At 42.0% G+C, this 15,178-nt stretch overlaps 1 protein-coding gene across 3 annotated transcripts in view; it reads right to left on the reverse strand.

Moving 5' to 3' along the window:
• The window catches only part of gab2 (GRB2-associated binding protein 2), a 279,135-nt gene that overhangs the window by 34,496 nt on the left and 229,461 nt on the right, over window positions 1-15,178 (reverse strand). The gene's annotated exons all lie outside the window — the stretch shown is intronic.

Raw genomic sequence — 15,178 nt, forward strand, 5'->3', positions numbered from 1 at the left:
GTGACCATAATAAACTGATAATTGCTACGCCTTTCCTATCTTGGGAATAAACGGACTCCACCAGGGATGTTCCACACATACTGGTCCTACAGCAGCTGTGCAAGCGTCTGTATGAACGTAAATAGCACAAACAGTGCAATAGTAGTATTGAGTATCTTTCTATATTGTAGCTCTGCATCATTGTCTTCACTGCCAGCGCAGAGTAACTGCAGTGTGTCCCATGTTGAAAATAGGCTGCTGACTCCAACAGTACCTCCCAAACCCATTATCTCCTAGAAGGACAAGGACAGCAGGCAATCGCATCACTATCATTGATAGGTTCTCCTCTGAGTAGTATACCATCCTGACATGGAAACATATTATTCTGTCAACTACAAAAACGCATGAGATTCTGCAGATGTTGGAAATCCAGGGTAGAACACACAAAATGCTGAAGGAATTCAGCAGATCTGTGGAGAGAATAAACAGCTGACATTTTGGGTGGAGACCATTTATCAACTTATTTTTATTTAAATCCTGGAACCATGCCCCAGCACTATGGGAGTATCGTCAGGGAGATGGCTCAAGGGATTTCTCAAGGGTAATCAGGGATGGACAGTAAATGGTGACCATGCCAGCAATAGCCAGATCCCAAACATGAATTTATAAAGCCAGCAGAAGGAGCTTGTGTACATTGTGCAGACTAATTCACTCTCTATGAAACATTATAACTCTGCATTTAGTGCATTTGGGTTAGGAACCTATCACAATTGCTGATTCCAGTTACAGCAAGGAATAGTGTGAGAGATGTTAGTGAGAGAAACATAGCATGCAAAATGCAAAATTAACATTATTTCATTACTTATACTTGATTCATAATGTCCTAATTTCATCAGACTCATTCTGTATGTCTTTTTAAGGAAAAGTCAAACAGGATGCCCTTCCATCCTTGAGTACAACTTGGTCATTTGTTTTATTGCTGTATCTTTTGAGATTATCTGGTCTAGAATTACTGAAGACCGCGCATTAGTCATTGAATCTGAAATTCAATAAAAGCCTTGATTCCCCAGAGGAAGAATGAGTCATCAATGTTTAAAACAACCATGTATTGATTTCCTTAAAGGACATACCACGTCACTATCCTTTTTGACCCAGACAGCTGAAAGCATTCATTCAAGACTACAGAAACCTATTTATTACATTTAGCTGGTGGATGAAGTGCTCTCTGACTACAAAACAAAAATGAAAAAGAAATGTGGAAAACCCTGGGTATTATCCTGTTTTTATAGAGTGAACCAAAATTATCACCCATTTGGTTTCAGCAAGCAAGCAAACGTTACATATCAGGAGTGTATTTACTTAATAACCAGGATAGCAAAAATGTTGCTGAAACCACTATAAATAAAAAACACTTTCATGAGATGTAAATTAATCAGAAACATACAATCGTCATATTGCATCCAAGCATTTATGACTGTGTGATTGCTACAAATGGATATTTGATTTAGGTAATATTCATTGTAAAAGTCCCCTCCTATACTCAGTGGCCACTTTATTACATATGCTTGCTCATTAATGCAAATATCTAATCAGCCAAACATGTGGCAGCAACTTATTGCATAAAAACATGCAGACATAGTCAAGAGGTTCAGTTGTTGCTTGGGCTAAACATCAGAGTGGAAAAGAAATGTGATCTAAGTGACTTTGACTGTGGAATGATGGTTGGTACCAGATGTGGTGGTTTGTGTATCTCAGAAACTGTTGATCTCCTGGGATTTTCATGCACAACAGTCTCTACAGTTCACAGAGAATGGTGCAAAAAAACCCAAAAAAGAAACATCCAGAAAGCATCATTTCTGTGGGCAAAAACACCTTGTTAATGAGAGAGGTCAGAGGAATTGGCCAGACTGGTTCAAGCAGACAAGAAGGTGATAGTAACTCAAATATCCACACATTACACAGTGGTGTGCAGAAGAGCATCTCTGAATGCACAACACATCGAACCTCGAAGTGGATGGGCTACAGCAGCAGAAGACCATGAAAATACATTCAGTGACCACTTCAGCAGGTACAGGAGGTTTTCCAAAGTGATGCTAATTAATGTACAGAAAACTATACCTTCAATTATTCTTTGTGTCAGATTGAGTACACAGTGCTAGCAGAATGTGTATCAAAGATCCATTGCTATTTTAGTCTACTTCAGCAGTGCAAAACAACTGAAAGATGGACTGATGCTTGCATACACTAAGACCTAACCCACTGACTAATTTTCTGAGATGTCCAAGTGGATGATGTGAGCGGAGATAAACATACATCCATAATGGAAAGGCAGGAGCCCACTATATCGACAATTTCTCCTGGATTCCCAGAAGGTTGGCTTAAGGGAATAAGATACAAGAAGCTTAGATAGGGTGGGATTTCTTCCAGTGCATCTAAGAGGGGTTCTTGAAACAGTAATGAAGAATGTCCAACTAGGCGACAAAACAAACACAAAATAATTTTGGGAAATAAGTGGGTGAGTATTTTGGGAATAGTGTTTTAAAATTGTTATGAATAATGTAAGGTACTAAATTGGGGTAGGGCCAATTACAACACAACAAGAGAGGAGCTGACAGGCATTGATTATTGGGAGCAGCTGTTGTTGAAAAAGCTCATATGTAACATGTGGGAATTGTTTAAAGACCAGCTGATCAGAGTTCAGGATTAGCATATTCCATTAAGGACTAAGGACAAGGATGATAAGGTAAGGGAAACTTGGATGACCTAAAAGATGCTAAATTTAGTCAGGAGGAAAAAGGAAGCATGCATAAGCTTTAGAAAACTAAAATCAGACAGGGGAACATAAAGAATTCTGTTTTTCACCAAAACCTGACTAAACAGCAGGAAGCCCAACGACACTTCAACTCGATGGAATGACTTTGGTCTGCAGAGACAGGAACTCTCTACCAGGGAAATCCAAAGGAGGTGGAATCTGCATGTACATTAAGAAAGGCTGGTGGACAAACTCATCTGTAATTAGCATCACTGCTCTGAGGCAATTGAAGATTTTACAATTAAATGCTGGCCACACTACCTACTGAGGGGGTTTACTGTTGTTTCGTCACTGCTGTCTACATCTCCTAAGTGTGAACGCCAAGGACACATTGGGAGAGTTTCACAGTATCATCAGCTCTCTACAAAACAAGCATCCAGATGGTCTCTTCATAATTGCAGGAGACTTAAGTCATGTTAACCTTCAGGACATTTCACCCAAATTCCACCAATGCATCACCATGGCCACTTGGGGAACAAACAGAGTGGACCATGTTTACACAAACAGACACGGTACTTACAAAGCCAGCCCACAACTTTATCTTGGCCTTTCTTAACCACATCTTTGTAAGGTTAATCCCAGCATACCGATCACTGCTGAAAATGGAGAAACCTGTTAAGAGAACCATCACTGTGTGGCCTAATGTCTGCTTAGCATGGACTAACTGGCAGGTGCTCAAGGAGGCTGCCACAAATGGAGAAGGCACAGAACTCAAGGGATATCTGTCACTGACTACACCGGTAAGTGTGTAGACTTCGTTATTACCTCAAGAACGGTCATCTGATGGCACAATCAGAAGCTCTCGTTGGACGCAGAGGTGCACTACCTACTAAAAGCCTGAGACTCTGACATCAAGTCTGGTGACAGAACAGCTCTCAGAGAGGCCTGAATAAACTTCATCTTGGGCATCAAGAAGGCAAAGATTTCAGAAACACCTGTCTGATCCCCAGTGTGAGGACATCAAGGGCGTTACTACCTACGCAAGGAAAACCAGCTTCGACTGTAGCACTGACGGCTCTATCCCTGGCACTCGAAACAACATTTATGCATGGTTTGAGGCATGCAGCACAATGCCTGCCACAGAAGTGATCCCTCTCCCAGATGAGCAGCCACAGACTGCAGCAGCAGCAAATGTGAGTGAGTCAGCTGGGCCGGACAACATCCCAGGCTGAGCGCACTGATGTCTTCGCGGACACCTTCGACACTTCACTCACCCAGGCTGCTGTCCCCACGTGCATCAAATCAGCCATCATGTGTCTGTACCAAACAGGACTAAACGACTACTGCCTGGTGGCTCTGACACCTATTATTCTGGAGTGCTTTGAACGGCTGGTAATGGCACATATCAAAAACTCCATTCCTGCCACATTGGACACTTGCCAATATGCTTACCGACAGAACTGCTCTACGACAGATGCCAGAGCATCTGTTACGCACCTGGCCCTGACACACCTATAAAACAAGGACACTTACAGTATGTCAGAACACTGCTTCTGGATTTCAGTTTGACACTCAATATTATTGTCCCACAGACCTTGGTGAAGAAACTCCGACACCTCGGTCTAAATACACCACTGTACAACTGGGTGTTGGACTTCCTAATCAACAGACCTTAGATTGCCAGGATACACAACTGCTCCTCCCTCCCTATCATCCTCGACACACGTGCCCCCCAGGGCCGTGCGCTGAGCCCACCGCTGTACACTCTGTTCACACGTGACTCCAAGGCCAACCACCTGAATAAATCACATTGTCAAGCTCGCCGATGCCATGACAATTGAGGGGCTCATCACCAATAACGATGAGGCAGCCTGTAGAGTGGAAGTGAAAGAGCTCGAGGCCTGGCACAAGGCTAATACCATCTTCCTCACTGTCAGCAGGACCAAGGAGATGGTTATTGACTTCAGGAAAACTCACACCCCTCTTTACATTGGCGGCACAGCAGTGGAAACTGCGAGCTGTTTCGAAGTCTTGGAACATCTTTATTGCTCCAATCATTAACCAAAGTCTCTGGAGAGTGGTCACTCTGATCAATGGTAAGAGAAGATGCATCCACTCTGGAAGGTTCTGCTTCTGAGCTTCCCAAATGACGTTAAACAAATTCTGTCTTAAGGTCTAATGGAAATTCTGATGTGTTAGATTCCTCTTCATTGCGTCATTCATGCAGTACTACATCCTTGCAGAATTATTTTCATTTCATATTTTTACTCTGCTTTGGTTTGACATTTAACGTTGTTACCAGCCTGGGGAAATGACCTTTTAAATCAATCTCAAAGCTACTGAATCTAATTACTAATTCTGAATGAAGAGATGGCAAATAGGAAGTGCAGTGTGGGGAGAGGGTGAATTCTGGAGGAACAGTGATATCAGAAATTCATTTTCAGTTTCGAGCTCCATTTGTACAAGAGATGAGGAGAGATTTTTGTCATGTTGAAGTTGTTTGCTGCTTGTGTTGTTATGTTGAGCATTACGGGCATGCCACGTTAGCGCTGGTATGCGTGGTGACAGTTGTGGGCTGCCCCCCCCAACCCCATGCACTCTCAGGATTGTGTTGGTTGATGAAAATGAGGCATTTGGCTGCTATTTTTTGACGTAGGTGTGATAAATAGATCTAATTCTGAAATCTCTACTTCAGAGAGCTGTGGAGGCTGAGTCACTGAGTTCACTTAAAACAGTGAGAGGTAGATTTCTGGATAAAAAGGGAATTGTGAGATATGAGGGTTGTATTGGAAACTGGCACCCAAGGTAGAAGATCAGCCATGGTCTTGATGAATGGTGGAGAATAACTGAAGGGCTAGTCCTGTTCCTAATTCTGAAATCCTCATACACGAAACAGAGGTGAACCCCACCAAAGTGGAAGCTTAAATGCATTTTCAATGGACATCAACTCATTTTCATATTTAAAAGTAACACAAACCATATGATTCTGATGATGAAACACAGAGGGTTAACGTAACATGACCATAACAGTTTCTTTTGACAGAAGCAATACTTATTATTCAAAAAACCTGTGATTCAAATTATAGCTTGGAGAATTACTATATCATATGCAACTAACTATTTTACAAAAAATAAATTGAATTCATCAATTATTGTTATTAGGTATGATATTGAATTATGGAAATTGGGAGACTATTGAATTAAATATACTTTCACCGAAAAACTGAGCAAACAATGTTCAACAATGAAAGGAATGCCTTCATTACTCAGGCCTGGTTTTCACTTTAGTGCTTTGGAAATCCTAAAGCTCAGAGCTGCCCAAGAATCGAAGCTATCTGGTAGGATGGAATTCCACAGTAATTTGGCAACTTCTTCATGTACAAAGGTTACTGGATCTGATGCAGAATATTCCAGCATTGGCTTAACAGAAACCACCATTCAAACTGAAGCACTTTATGCTTAATTTGAATTAGAGAGGACCAATGTAGGCACAACCATTTTGTAAATGTTATTTAGTCTTTCTAATTCAAACAAAAATCTTGCTGTTGAGGCCAAAACAATGGTCATAATAGCCAGAGTTAAAACTTTTGGTGAAGTATTCTAATATAAATGAAATGCTTTCAGTTGTCACCACCAACAATTTTTAGATTGGACAGTATCAGTTTCACAATTTGTAATGAAAAGCCAATTGTTGGTTAAATTCATTCATGTACAACACAGCAGTTAGAACTATTGGTTCCTATCAGCTGACCTTGAAACACATGAATAATCTGTATGTTCTGCTATCAATTATACACCATCACCAGTTATCACACTACCGTAACAGTCCCTCTCTCTCTCTCTCTCTCTCTAGGCCACCTCTTTTTTGGAGCTGTAAACATTATCTCCAGACTGAAGCTATCCTACCCCCAAATCATTAAAAAAATAAAAAGGAACTTACAATTCACATGTAAACCACGACATGATCCCATCTTTGTTTCAATATTAGAGGTTTAAAATCCAAGAAGGGTCATCTTCCTTGGAGCCAGGACCATCAGATTCACATTTCAGGAATTCAGATGGATCCTCAACCAATTTCCATGCATTATTTTAATTGGATTGGAGAAGGATTCCTGCAATTATGTTCAAGGGCAAACTTCGCAGTTAAAGGGTTGTTGCTGATGTTCCCTTTAAGGTGTGCGCATACACATCTTTTGCTTCCAGTGCACGAAGGGAATTAAACTATACACAAAAGGTTGTCACCCTCTACCTCATTGGCATGTTAAGTGTATTTCATGATCGCACATTTCCTTTTCCAGTTTCTGATGAGGACGGTGTTGACAACACAGAGTTTGCAAGGATTTGTCTGCAGATTTTAGAATTGGTTTATTTATACTGTTTTTATTGAAAAAACTATTGTTTTACTATGCCAAATTCCCAAGAAGCAAAGGGCGTGAAGCGCAAGGTAACTGCTAGTTCATTGCAGTGGAATGGCTTAATGAAACTACACCACCAAAAGCTCATGAGGTCAGGAATGTGCAGCTACGAGAAATATTAATGCACGATACAGAAACTGGTGTTAACTGCATGTACAGCTGTGATGCAAAAGTTACTGGAGAATTTGTAAGTGGGAAGAGGTGGTGTGATATTTGTAAACTTGACTTTTTAAAGCATCATTTAGCAAGCAATCACCTATGGATGGTGTACAAAACCTCTAGTAAGAAAATCCTTCATTACACGCTACAGGCCTGCTACGTATGTTTTTTGAGAGTGCAGAAGAACAGCAGCAAAAACGTTCAAACCTAGAGAAGATCAAATTTCTTATTGACAGTATATTGCTAGGTGTTAAAATGAATACCTCTTATATAAAATTCAGCACCCACATGTGTCACAGGGCAAACAATTGCACAGCACAAGATCTTTGCAAACACTGCTCATTACTAATTAGGGGGAACATTGGTTGAAGCCAATGCTATGGTTAAAGAGAAAGAGGCTCATGAACCTCTAGTTTCCTCCGTCCGAAGTCAGCTCCTTGATCTTGCTGACACTGAGTGAGGGGTTGTTGTTGTGGTATCACTCAGCCAGATTTTCAATCTCAATAGACAATAGGTGCAGGAGTAGGCCATTTGGCCCCTCGAGCCAGCACCACCATTCAGTGATCATGGCTGATCATACACAATCAGTACCCCGTTCCTGCCCTCTCCCCATATCCCTTGACTCCACTATCTTTAAGAGCTCTATCTAACTCTCTCTTGAATGCATCTAGAGAATTGCCCTCCACTACCTTCTGAGGCAGAGGATTCCATAGATCCACAACTCTCTGGGTGAAAAAGTTTTCCTCAACTCCGTTATAAATGGCCTACTCCTTATTCTTAAACTGTGGCCTCTGGTTCTGGACTCCCCCAACATTGGGAACATGTTTCCTGTCCCTAGTGTGTCCAATCCCTTAATAATCTTATATGTTTCAATCAGATCCTCTCTCATCCTTCTAAATTCCAGTGTATACAAGCCCAGTTGCTCCAATCTTTCAACATATGACAGCCCCGCCATCCCAGAAATCAACCTCATGAACCTACGCTGCACTCCCTCCTCAAGAATATCCCTCCTCAAATTGGAGACCAAAATTGAACACAATTCTCCAGGTGGGGTCTCACCAGGGCCCTGTACAACTGCAAAAGGACCTCTTTGCTCCTATATTCAACTCCCCTTGTTGTATAATGGCCAACATACCATTAGCTTTCTTCACTGCCTGCTGTACCTGCATGCTTACTTTCAGTGACTGATGAACAAGGACACCTAGATCTCGTTGTACTTCCCCTTTTCCTGACTTGACACCATTCAGCTAGTAATCTGCCTTCCTGTTCTTGCCACCAAAGTGGATAACCTCACATTTATCCACATTAAACTGCATCTGCCCACTCACCCAATCTGTCCAAGTCACCCTGCATTCTCCTAACATGCTCCTCATATTTCACACTGCTACCCAGCTTTGTGTCATCTGCAAATTTGCTAATGTTATTTTTAATCCCTTCATCTAAATCATTAATGTATATTGTAAACAGCTGCGGTCCCAGCACCGAACCTTGCGGTACCCCCTAGTCACTGCCTGCCATTCTGAAAAGGACCAGTTAATCCCTACTCTTTGTTTCCTGTCTGCCAACCAATTTTCTGTCCATGTTAGTACCATGTGCTCTAATTTTGCCCACTAATCTCCTATGTGGGACCTTATCAAAGGCTTTCTGGAAGTCCAGGTACACTACATCCACTGGCTCTCCCTTGTCCATTTTCATAGTTACATCCTCAAAAAAACTCCAGAAGATTAGTCAAGCATGATTTCCCCTACGTAAATCCATGCTGACTCAGACCAATCCTGTTTCTCCTACATAACTCCCTCCTCCATGCTGATTTTCACCATCTTTGATTTGACCACTGACAGTGGTGCCATCAGCATATGGCATGAGAGCTGTGCTTAGCCTCACAGTCATAAGTATGAAGTGAGTAGAGCAGTTGCTAAGCACACATCCCAGTGGTACACCTGTGCTGATGGAGATTGTGGAGGAGATGTTGCCAATCCAGACTGACTGGGGTCTGTAAGTGAGGAAATTGAGGATTCAGTTCCACAAGGAGGTACTGATGCCTTGGCCTTGGAGCTTATTGATTAGTTTTGAGGGGGTGATAGTATTGAAAGCTGAGCTGTAGTCAATGAAGAACATGCTAATGTATGCATCTTCACTGTTCAGATGTTCCAGGGTTGAGTGAAGAGCCAGTGAAATAACGTCTGCAGTTGTGATGGCAGGTAAAATGAAGCAGATCCAAGTTGCCTCTCAGGCAGCAGTTGATATGTTTTATCTCCAACCTCTCCAAGCATTTCATCACAGTGGATATAAGTGCTACTGGACAATAGTCATTGGGACAGGCAACCAAGTTCTTCTTAGACTCCAGTATAATTGAATCCTGCTTGAGTTCTGCATGGTGTGTACCTCAGACTGCAAAGTGAGTGGTTAAGGATATCAACGAACACTCCAGCCACTCGATCAGCACAGGTCTCCTGTAGGTATCCTGTCTGGGCTAGATGCTTTCTGTGGAATCGCCCTCCTGAAGGACGCTCTCACTTCAGCCTCAGAGACTGAAATCACAGGGTCATCAGGGGCTGTGGGAGCAAAACCTGTTGTCATCTATGTCACTTGATTTCACTTTGTAAGAGGTGATAGCATTCAACCCATGCCCCAGCTGTCAAGCATCCTTCCATGATTTGTCAGAATTGCTACTCAAAGTTCTTTTTTATTAAGGCTCTTGTTGTCTGCACTAGCTGCTTCACCAGAGATACATATGCTATGGAGGTTACTGTGCTGTTTAAATCTATCAAACAAACCTCTGCTGACTGTGAATGTTACTTCTTTTTCTTCCTGAATATGATTGAAGATACTTCTTGTCTTTTCCATTAATATCAGCTGGCTTAGGGAATGTTTCGGTGTGTTAGGTCATCCACCTATATATTTAGTCTATTTTTTATTTTTTCAATCAAATGGCCCCTTGAACGAGTCACCTTCATTGATGATAACTTTGAGGGAAGTGGCTGGTGTGAAAAGTGCTAGTCTTTGGCTCGAGAGTCTTCGACGAGGAGGCTGAGGGAGGAGACTACGCCAGGCACAATTGGAGAGGGTGAAGACATGACCGCTAAGCTGATTCAGTGTGCTATGTGCATGATGTGGGAGGTCAGGGACACTGATGGTGCCCCCGGCTGCTACAGCTGTGAAAAGTGTGTCCAGATTCAGCTTCTGAAGGAGCATGTTGCAGCACTGAAGAAAGAACTGGATGACCGCAGGTTTATCCACGAAAACGAGAGTTTTCTGGACAGGACCTACAGTGAGGTTGTTACACTGAGGATACCGGAAGAGAGAAAGGGGGCGACGATGAGGAAGGAAAGGATGCTTGAAGTACAGGAGATCCCAGGGGATGTACCTCTCGTAAACTGGTTCACCTTCTTGGAAGCTGTCAGGACAGAAGATACTGCCAGTCTGAGAGGCGGACAGGTCTGGAGCCGAAAATTGGTGCAGAAGCAGAGCCAAGGAGTCAGACATCAGGAAGAGCTGTGGTAGTAGGAGACTCCATAGTAAGAGGTACGGAAAGGGGTTTCTGCGTCAACAGGCGTGTTTTAAGGATGGTGTGTTGCCTCCCTGGTGCTAGGATCCAGGACATCACGGACCGATTGCAGGGAATCCTCAAGGGTGAAGGTGAACAGCCGGAAGTGGTAGTGCATGTCGGCACAAATGACATCGGGAAGAAGAGGAAGGACATTCTGCAGCGGGACTTCGGAGAACTCGGAAGAAGGCTGAAAAACAGGACTTCCAGGGTGGTTATCTCTGGTTTGCTTTCAGTTCCCCGTGCTGGAGAGGGCAGGAACAGGGAGATAATGGATCTAAATGTGTGGCTGAGGAACTGGTGCAGGAAGCAAGGATTTACATTCTTGGACCACTGGGATCTGTTTTGGGGTAGGGATGAATTGTACAAAAGGGACGGGTTGCACCTTAATAGGCGGGGTACCAGCATTCTGGCAGGCAGGTTTGTCACTGCAACGTGGATGTGTTTAAACTAAGTAGTGGGGGGGGGGGGGGAGGGGATGAACTGGAAATATAAGGATGGAGTTAAAGGGAAAGTGAAAATGAGAAAAGTTAAAAAGGACAACAGAATCAATGGAGTAGAAAGCTCAAGAAGAAATCATACAGTATGGCCAAGTGAAATAGGAATTGATATGAAAGGGGAGGGGAGTACCGAATTAAAAGTATTATATATGAATGCACGAAGTATAAGGAATAAAGTAGATGAGCTTGAGGCTCAGTTGGAAACTGGCAAGTACGATGTTGTGGGAATAACTGAGACATGGCTTCAAGCAGACAGGGCCTGGGAAATGAATATTCAAGGATATACATCTTATCAAAAGGACAGACTGGCATTTGGATAGCAGTAGAAGGATCAGCCCGAGTCAGCATGGATTTATGAAGGGAAAATCATGCTTGACTAATCTTCTGGAGCTTTTTTGAGGATGTAACAATGAAAATGGACAAGGGAGAGCCAGTGGATGTAGTGTACCTGGACTTTCAGAAAACTTTTGATAAAGTCCCACATAGGAGATTGGTGGGCAAAATTAGGGCACATGGTATTGGGGGCAGAATACTGACATGGATTGAAAATTGGCTGGCTGACAGTTAACAAAGAGCAGCGATTAACGGGTCTCTTTCGGAATGGCAGGCTGTGCCCAGTGGGGCTACCGCAAGGTTCAGTGCTGGGACCGCAGCTGTTTGCAATATACATTAATGATTTAGATGAAGGGATTAAAAGTAATATCAGCAAATTTGCTGATGACACAAAGCTGGGTGGCAGTGTGAAATGTCAGGAGGATGTTATGAGAATGCTGGATATCTTGGACAGGTTGGGTGAGTGGGCAAATGTATGGCAGATGCAGTTTAATGCGGATAAATGTAAGGTTATCCACTTTGGTGGCAAGAACAGGAAGGCAGATTACTATCTAAATGGAGTCAAGTTAGGAAAAGGGGAAGTACAACGAGATCTAGGTGTTCTTGTATGTCAGTCAATGAAAGCAAGCATGCAGGTACAGGAGGCAGTGGAGAAAGCTAATGGCATGCTGGCTTTTATAACAAGAGGAATTGAGTATAGGAGTAAAGAGGTCCTTCTGCAGCTGTACAGGGCCCTGGTGAGACCCCACCTGGAGTATTGTGTGCAGTTTTGGTCTCCAAATTTGAGGAAGGACATTCTTGCTATTGAGGGAGTGCAGCGAAGGTTCACAAGGTTAATTCCCGGAATGGCGGGACTGTCATATGTTGAAAGATTGGAGCAACTGGGCTTGTATACACTGGAATTTAGAAGGATGAGAGGGGATCTGATTGAAACATATAAGATTATTAAGGGATTAGACATGCTGGAGGCAGGAAGCATGTTCCCACTGATGGGTGAGTCCAGAACTAGAGGCCACAGTTTAATAATAAGGGGTAGGCCATTTAGAACAGAGATGCGGAAAAACTTTTTCACCCAGAGAGTGGTGGATATGTGGAATGTTCTGCCCCAGAAGACAGTGGATGCATTCACGAGAGAGTTAGATAGAGCTCTTATAGATAGCGGGGTCAAGGGATATGGGGAGAGGGCAGGAACGGGGTACTGATTGTGTATGATCATCCATGATCACAGTGAATGGTGGTGCTGGCTAGAAGGGCCGAATGGCCTACTCCTGCACCTACTGTCTATTGTCATTGTTGCAGAAGCTTTTATCTTGTCTATATTATTTTATAATTGTTCTGATCATCAACGTAGCCAATTTCAACGAGGCGCCAACATCAATCTGACACTAACCAGCTTCCAAATGCTGAATCACTTGCAATTTCACATCCATATTAATGCTTTTCCTAGACATTTTAGATGTACTACCCTCACTGTAAATTGAAAGCTGTTTTCCAGACATAATGGGTGAAAAAAAATTAAATAATTGGTGAGCGAGAAAGCAAATTTACATGCGTGGGGGAGGCAGAGCGTGAACTATTATGTGATTGGTGGTGTGCGGCTCAGAGTGTATATAAAGTGCTCTCATTGGCCGATTGAATGTTTACTGTAATGCCTGCTGCGCTTGACAAGTTTGAAGTGTTGTTTAGAATGAATTTTTGTCATTTAAAAGAATTTCAATGAAGAATTGAATAACTGCGATGTAATGAATCAGCACTATGTGGGGTCTGAGTGTACTTGCGTTCCTGAGTGTTAAGCCTGCCAGTCCTTCAGGAGACAGTTCAAAATACATTACTTAAAAGGGAAATTACAGGCTGCAAATTGGAATGAGAATAGTTCAGATGAAATTTATTTAGAAGTTAAATATGTTGTCCGCAAGGCATCGCAATGTTCCACCAGTGCCATATTGCAAACAAGGTCAGCAGATATACATGAAATATATCCCGAGCTGTTAAAAAAATTGAATGAGGAAATTGTAAAAGCCCTGATCATTATTTCTCTATTGTGCCTGGCTACAAAAGTGGTGTCAGAGAAGAGGAGGTTGAAATGGAAGCAAGAATAAATATAACCCAGTCAGTATAATCTGAGTGGTGGGGAGATGATTAGAATTAACACTGGGGACAGAAAGAGCCTTCATTTAGAAAGACATAGCTTAATCAAGCCAAGTTACTACTGATTTGTTAAGTTATGGCCATGTCTGATGAATTTGATTGATTTTCCTTTATGAGTTAACAGAAGAATCAATGAGGGCATAATGAGATTTCAGCAATCTTTTTGATAAGGCCCGGCATAGCAGGCTGTCAAGAAAGTAAAGCTGGCATTCAAGGAAAAGTAGGTCATTTGATCCAAGATTAGCTCAGTGGTCTGAAGCAGTGGGTATTTGGTCATTTTTGTGACTGGAAAATTGTTCCTATAAAGATTCTGCTGGGCTCAGTACTAGGTCCCCCTGCTTATTACTTCACAGATTAATGACTGAGACTTAAATGTTTGGCATATGATCAAGAAGAGCCTGCACATGATGCAAAACTCAAGCAGTGTGATTGATAGTGAGGAAAAGAAACCATTTTGATTTTTTTTCCCCAGGAGAACAGTGATGAACATAAGTGATCAGATAGGTTGGGCAAAAAGTTGTAAGTGAAATTTAATTTCGAGAACTGTGAGGATTACAACTGGGAAGGCACATTAAGTACTGAGGACACTGAAAAGCATGGATGATCCTTAGAAATAGCACAATAGGTTAAAAAGATGGATAATAAGTCCATGCATTGCTTTAATTGTTTTCATTGGAACAGATCAGGGTTTAGAAAGCACATAAAATGATGAGGTACAGAGAAAGAAGGAAAAGCAAAGATCCATTTCTATCTCTGGGATCAAAAGTCAGGTGGCAAGTATGTGATGTAATTGGTGGAAAAATTGGTATGAAGAGGATAAAGAAAGTCAGCCTGTAGATAGAATGGGCCTATAAAGGATGGAAGAGGCAGAAGCACCCATCCCACTTGAATTATTTTTGCGTGTGTGCGAGAAGTTACAATCAGCAGGCTTTGGGCCCACAGTGTAAGCATTATAGGCTGAGTAGCTGTCGTTCGACAAACTTGATGAGCTGACTTGGCCTCCTGATTTGGAAATGTTCCGTAATCCTTTCAGCTTTATGACACTTTTACTGTTAGATGTCAATATAAAGATAATCTTCACTACTCTACTACCCAGAAACTGCCAGAAAATCACAGGCAACATTTGTTTCTATGATTGCTGGCAATGGTAAGAGAAAGATTTTCCAAGTGGCAATTAATAGCTGATCCAAAACGTAGCTTGCAAAAACTGTAATTATTTTTATCATTATTGAATCTTATGGTAATAATTACTTAAAAAATTAAGCCTAAATTGCACATGTACCTTAATAATTTAAGTTTCAATTAATTTTACTTTTTTCCATAAACATCAATGATTATACAGAAC

Source organism: Hypanus sabinus, chromosome 3, assembly GCF_030144855.1.
Source record: "Hypanus sabinus isolate sHypSab1 chromosome 3, sHypSab1.hap1, whole genome shotgun sequence".
In the NCBI taxonomy this organism is placed as follows: domain Eukaryota; kingdom Metazoa; phylum Chordata; class Chondrichthyes; order Myliobatiformes; family Dasyatidae; genus Hypanus; species Hypanus sabinus.